Consider the following 6,844-nt stretch of genomic DNA (forward strand, 5'->3'; position numbering starts at 1 on the left):
GCCCTGATCATCATCCGTGCAATCCTGTGAGGATCTACAAAGCAGTTTCCCCTTTAATGCAAGATCATACACCTTGTAGATTGATGAGCCATCTAGGAACCAACCTAGAGAACATCTTGAAGACCACCTTTTGCTACATAATCAATGCATTATGAACATCTTGAGTAGCCCTCTTGATTAGCCCCAAATAGAGCTTCCTGGCCTAAAAACCAATAAAGACATGCATCCCTGGATAGCCCTAGTTGTACCTGATCTTCGTACTTGCTTTTTCACCTTGGCACATGCACTGGTAGATGCACATGGCCTTGCGTGCTCCTTATTTTAGCTACACCAATGATGCTATATAATCATGTGAGTCCATGTGAAGGGTGGACCACCACAAGCCTAGTGCAAGAATGGTGCACCTTCTAGGCTTCTAGTGATCGTGATAAATAAATAGCATGCTCTTTCTCCCTCTAGGCACTTTTTAGAACTTATAGATACGAAGTTTCAAGGGCACATATCTCGAAGTTTGCAACCAAACAATTGCCAGCATAATTATTCTCTAAGAATGTGGTATTTCCTCGACTCTATGATTGTGCTTTTGGATTTCAATTGATTCACATTAACCATGTTATCCTCGAGATAATGGTAGATACGCTCTAAATACGTATCCCATATAATTTTGGCAATCCCATAGGGTGATATGATACAATGTTGAGTGTTTGCAAAATTTGTTGTATTTTCAATGGGTGCAAGCATGGACAAAGTCTATCACATCTTGTCTCATGTGGGCCACCATAGACCTTGGAATTAAAGCACCCTAGTCATGGGTTTGGGGCTAGGTGTTGCCCACATGGAAACCTATGGGAATGGTGCACAAGGAGAGAATACTTGTTGGGGCATGACACTCTTTTAAGGATCAATTCATCATCCTTCTAATACAAATGGCCTGCTATTAGCTGGTAAGCATAGCGCTCTCTTAAGAATCATGGTGCATGTTTATTGAAACTGGGAGGTATAGTAGTAGTGGTGAGGAGCATCACAATGTTCTTGGTCCATTCTGGAACCCATTCAATGGAAAAGAGTAAAGAACGGGAAGGTCATCATTCACCCGGATGGGATCCTGCCCTGAGGTTAATTTAGAAAAGTGGTCTACGTGTTGGTGCTTTCCTCTTCTTGACCGCCACCTCAAGATTGAATTCTAGCAAAATTATAAACCAACACACTATCCTACCCATGTTGCATTGTTTGTGCTTGATGGTTGATGAGCAAGAAAAAATAATTTGCAAGCAAATGGCGTTAAAACTTCTCTACCTACATTGATAGCCCCTCGCGTTCCATGGTCGTGTGATTTTTCTCAGCGAGGTTCAATTTTTGGCTAGCATATGCAATAGAAAGAAACTAGATTTCGTCAACAAGCTGGGCCAAGATGTAGCCAGTGGCATAGTCACTGACATCAATATGTGTATGAAAGATGTTACCCCACTCCATTGAGGTGCTTTCAGAATAGGAGTGTCACCAATGCAGATTTGAGCTTCTCAAAAGCCACGTTGCAACTAGTAATTGATATAAGGGCCGATCTATCTTAGGACACATGTAGAAAAGTCTCGGGAGTACTTATGATGGCGAATGAAAACTTGTACAACTCATGGGCTTGCCAACTTGAAAAGATTTATGATAACCAACATTTTATCTCAATAAGTGATGATACCATAGTTGGACACTAAATGGCCAAGAATGCTGCCATGCCTAACTATCAGCGTTCGGAAAAAAATGTGTCTCAGCTTAATATGGTGCCGTTTTCAATTTCAAAAATGCCGGTTGAGGGCAGGGGGGAAAGGAGAAATACCGCCCCGAAATAGAGAAAAAATAGTGTAAAAACCCGAAAAAAACAACCTAACTTTCTAAAATTTCCTCTTGACAAAATGAAAGAAAGGAATTTTGTATGTTTGGAAAAATGATTTTTCCCGAACACTGTCTAACCATAGAGTTTTAGTGTGGCATTGTCTAATTTGGCTCTAACTTTAACGACACGCTTTACTTTTAAAAAAAGCATAAGAATGGCTAGCGGAGGAGTTTGCGCCGCGTTAATGTTTCTAGAAGGCATTTTCCAGTATCATAAAAAGCAAAGTTTACGCGGAAAGCAATTAGCAATAGCCGTGCTAAAAGGAGGGTTTAGGGTTATAAAAGGAGGCCGTGCGGCCATTTCCATTTTGTGGCATAAAACTCGAGCAGTTGCAGGTCGGTGCTTCCTACTCAGATTGTCGTCTCCAATATCCCTCCACCATGGCCAACCTTAGGCAGACGCTTGCAGGTATACGCAAAAGGTCTGCAGATCAAGAGGATCTCTTGCAACGTCATGATCAGCAACCGAGTATATCATCATCACCAGCAGCGCCTTATTATAATGAGAAGCAACGGCTGACTAGGCGACAGCCCAAGCTCAGGAGCCGCATCCTCAAAGACAATGCCTTCCTCGCGAAAGATGAAGGCTCTGCGCCTGTGCAACAAGACGTCGATGATGCGTCAGCTAGGGATCTGCATATTAATGAAGGCGCCCCGAGCTCTATATTAAGTAAGGATTATGGTATCCTGACGGACATGGAGGTGGCGTCCATCTTCTTGAGCTTTATAAGCGAGGTCAATAATATTGCGAATTCCAAGCTGCAAAAGCTATACAAGCAACGATGTCGTGCTGGCTCTGATGATCATCAACAGCATCACGCCATGGCCAACGTCAACAAGCTGCCCAGTACAGCAATTGGATCCAAGCAGATCAAGCGACACATGAAGATGGCTCATCAGCAACGTCTGAGCAAGGCCAGCATAAAGATGTTCGCCGGATCATTGAACGGGTCGCATTGACGCCGGAAGGTCCAATTAGAATCAAGCTCGTTAATTGCTGCAGCTAAAGTACTAGAAGGAAATAAAATAGCTATTAATTGTATTGCATATATGGAGCTAGGTTTTGGTTCTTAAGGAGGCCTTCACGTGCTGCTGACAAATTAATCATGTATAAAAGCTTACTTTGACTTGTATTAAATTAATGGCATTACTTTGACTTGGATCAAATTAATGGCATTACTTGCCTTGGATCAATTAATGGCATTACTTGCCTTGTCGACGTAGTTTCTATCCCTGATTGAAATTCCAATATTTAATTTCTCCAATTGCAGTTTTTTCACTTAATGGACACCCAGCTTTAGATGAGATTATGGTAATAGAATTTGGCTCGCGTTTCCTCAGGCTTCTCTTAATTAAGATGATCCTGTTTATATAATTTTCTTTATTAACATCCATTAATTAAGTGGTCCCACCGAAACGTTCTCTTGAATATTGATTTTACGTGGAAAATTTCCATATTGTTGTCCCACGTAGCATACGTCTTTTTCATCAAGGGAAAACGTTACTGTAGATTATCATGCCTCCATGAAACATGCATCCCACATGGGTCCTTCGCTTTCCATGAGGCAAAGCAGGTTTTGAGGTTTCAGAGCGACGAAACACGTTTTTAATGCTCAGATTAATGTAATGGCTAGATATCGACCATGCAAAAAACTCTACTTCGCATACAACAATTGTGTTTGGACATGCCAAGATTGAAGCTCTCGGACCTAGAACATAAGAGTTTGGCAAGGTGATCGTTGGCGTGCTTCATCCACAAATTAAGAGTGCACAATGCCAAATAACAATCAAATTGCAGTATACTTCATACAAAAAGTTTGTGTACAAGATATATTAAGACGAAGGGTAGACTAGGTAAGCAAACCACACAATGGAAGTGTGGATTTGGAAGGGCCAAGGAGGGGTCCCAACAACGAAAAAAAGAGGCAACCCCCGTCCCCTCCAAAAGAGAAAAAAAAAGAGGCCTATTGGGCTACTACCATAGGAGCATGATCAAATGATAAAGATGGTCACCCCAAGGGGCCATGTGTTGAAGTTTCACTTTTTCTCCCCCAGATTCTTTCCAGCACGCTAGAGCTCAGTGCTTCTTGATGCTTCAATATGGCACGGATCTCTAAACCTACCTTCTCTATTAGCATAATCAACACATTGTTGGAAAGCTTCTCTATCCTTGTCACCTGAGAGCAATTGTTTGCATACCGTTTTCAAAGTCTCCCATGACCTCTCTGTTAGAGCCTTGACTATGTAGTTGAAATTTTGGAACCAAAATAAATGCCGCTCCATGCAAACGTGTACGCATTTGGGCCCAACATCTTTTTGCAGCCCCTGTTACTTGTGCCTTTTCTCTAGTAAATTGGTTAAACTATTTTGTTTGTCTACTAGCTTACGACATCAACCAACATCTTTTTGTAGCCCCTACTGTTTGAACGCATTTACCTGGAAAGTAATTAGCGGTAGCAGGTAGGGTTTAGGTTATAAAAGGAGGCCGTGCGGCCATTTTCATTTTGTGGCATAAAACTTGAGCAGTTTGTTGCAATATTGCCCATCGGTGCTTCCTACTCACATTGTCATCGTCAAGGTTGTTGTGCGCCTCCAATATCCCTTCACCATGTCCAACCTTAGGCAGACACTTGCAGGTATACGCAAAAGGTCAACAGATCAAGAGGATCTCTTGCAACGTCATGAGCAACCGAGTATATCATCATCACCAACAACTTATTATAATGAGAAGCAATGATTGACTAGGCGACAGCCCAAGATCAGGAGCCGCATCCTCAAAGACAATGCCTTCCTCGTGAAAGATGAAGGCTCTGTGCCTGTGCAACAAGTTGATGCTGCGTCAGCTAGGGATTTGCATATTAATGAAGGTGCCCTGGGCTCTATATAAATTTTTTGGTGTCAATAGGCCTTAGGAGCTCCACATAAGGCTTGTCAATACCACATACCTTCTCTATATTATGCCAAAAAATCAACCATTGGATAAGATGCATAAAAGTTTGGGTAGCACCTTGATAACTTGGATACTTTTAGATCTCTTTCTAGGGCTGTATGTAGGAATTATATAGTTTACATTTTTATACAATCTCAATATACCTCAGAGTTGTGGAAGCAAGATAGTGTTGGCAGTGTCCTGTCCAACACCCAAATCGGCGATAATGCATCTGAGCCATACAGAGTCAACCGTAGTTGTCAAGACTGCCCTATACTAAGCCTCACAACTAGAAGTGGCCACAGTAAATTTCTTCTTTCTCAACCATGATGTACGTGAACTGCCAAGCATGAAATAAAAACCACTTGTGAACACCTGCGTGTCAAAACAACCAGCCCAATTTGAGTTCGAAAAATCATGTAAGTCTGGCCTAAATGATCCCCCCTTGGGATAAAACTAGCCAAGATATAAAGTGCCACTCAAGTAGTGGAAAATCTTTCTGAAGTACTACCAATGCTTAGACCCTGGGATATGCATCAATCTGCTGACCTGTGAGACTGCAAACTGAATATCCAACCTCGTGTTGCATACATAAATGAGGCAGCCAACAACAATTTGGTAAAGAGTGACATCAACAAGATCACCAACATCATGTAGACTTAACTTCAAACCAGCTTCCATGGGAGTGGCAATAGGTTTGCAATCCTCAAGTCCAAACTTACATAGCAATGTCTCTATGTAGCTTCTTTGACACAAGGCAATACCACCATCACACTGCTTAAACTGTATGCCCAAGTAATGATGCAACAACCCCAAATCTTTCATTTTGAAAGTAGCATTCAAATCAGCCTCGAATTCAGCAATATGTGCCTCATTGGGATCAATGATCAGCAAATCATCCACATAAAGAACAAGCATGAGAAGTACATTGCCCTCATGCTTGACATACAATGTGCTTTCTATTGGACTGTTACAAAAGCCTTGTTTGACCAAGAGAGTGTCAGCCTTCTCATACCAAGCACGAGGAGATTGCTTCAATCCATACAAAGCTTTGCTACATTTTCACACCTTATTCTCTTGTCCTTTCCTGACAAAACCGCGAGGCTGCGTTACATAAATTTCCTCAAATATGTCACCATTCAACAAAGCAGTAACAATGTCGGATTGATGTACATCCCAACCAAAATGAGTTGCCAAATGCACATACAAAATGCACAGTGGTCATACAACAATTGGGAACAAAAGTCTCTTCATAATCTATACCTTTTTGCTGTGCATAACTCTTTGCAACAAGTTGAGCCTTATAGCGATCAATCTCACCATCCGGCTTGTGTTTTAACTTGTAAACTCACTTTGTTCCAATTGCCTTTTTTCCAGGAGGAAAATCACATAAAGTCCATGTGTCATTTTCTATAAGTGCATCATATTCTGATTGCATGGCAGCCATCCAATTTTTTTAATTATGTGCTTCATCAAAAGACAGAGGTTCCTCAACATAATGTAAGCTAGACACAGCCAAAGCATAACAATCTGATGCATAAGATGCATGGCGAGAGCCTGAACAAGTGCGACTAGACAAAGGTGCATCCAATTTACTATCATGCAATGTATGCACCAGCCATTTTGGCAATACCTCTATCCTGCTCATTGTCAACCCTTTCCTCATCAAGTACATCATGTACATCTGCATCGGTAATAGGATGATGTATAACACTTTTTGAAACCCCCATAGGCTATACATTTGCCTCATTGGAGTTTACATTTGAACTTCCACCACTAAAAAGAGGCAACAAAGTGTCATAAATGTCTTGTGAGCTTACATTGTTGTCTCTGGTACATGACAGTAAGGGTTGAACATAATGCTTTGTTTGTGGATGATACAACTTGTAACCTTTTCTTTCAGCACTATAACCACAAAAATACATTTGATAGCCTTATCATCCAATTTTCTACGCTATATTTGTGGCACCAAAGCATACGCCAAACAGCCAAAAACATGCATGTGCTCAATAGATGGCTTTCTATCAT

General features: G+C 41.3%; 1 pseudogene; it reads left to right on the plus strand.

The window, feature by feature from the left end:
• The first annotated feature begins 2,268 nt into the window (after positions 1–2,268).
• Positions 2,269–2,894, plus strand: LOC147417387 (uncharacterized; annotated as a pseudogene).
• Positions 2,895–6,844: the final 3,950 nt, after the last annotated feature.

Source organism: Adiantum capillus-veneris, unplaced genomic scaffold (assembly GCF_014529385.1).
Source record: "Adiantum capillus-veneris isolate H3 unplaced genomic scaffold, ASM1452938v2 Hic_scaffold_257, whole genome shotgun sequence".
Taxonomy (NCBI): domain Eukaryota; kingdom Viridiplantae; phylum Streptophyta; class Polypodiopsida; order Polypodiales; family Pteridaceae; genus Adiantum; species Adiantum capillus-veneris.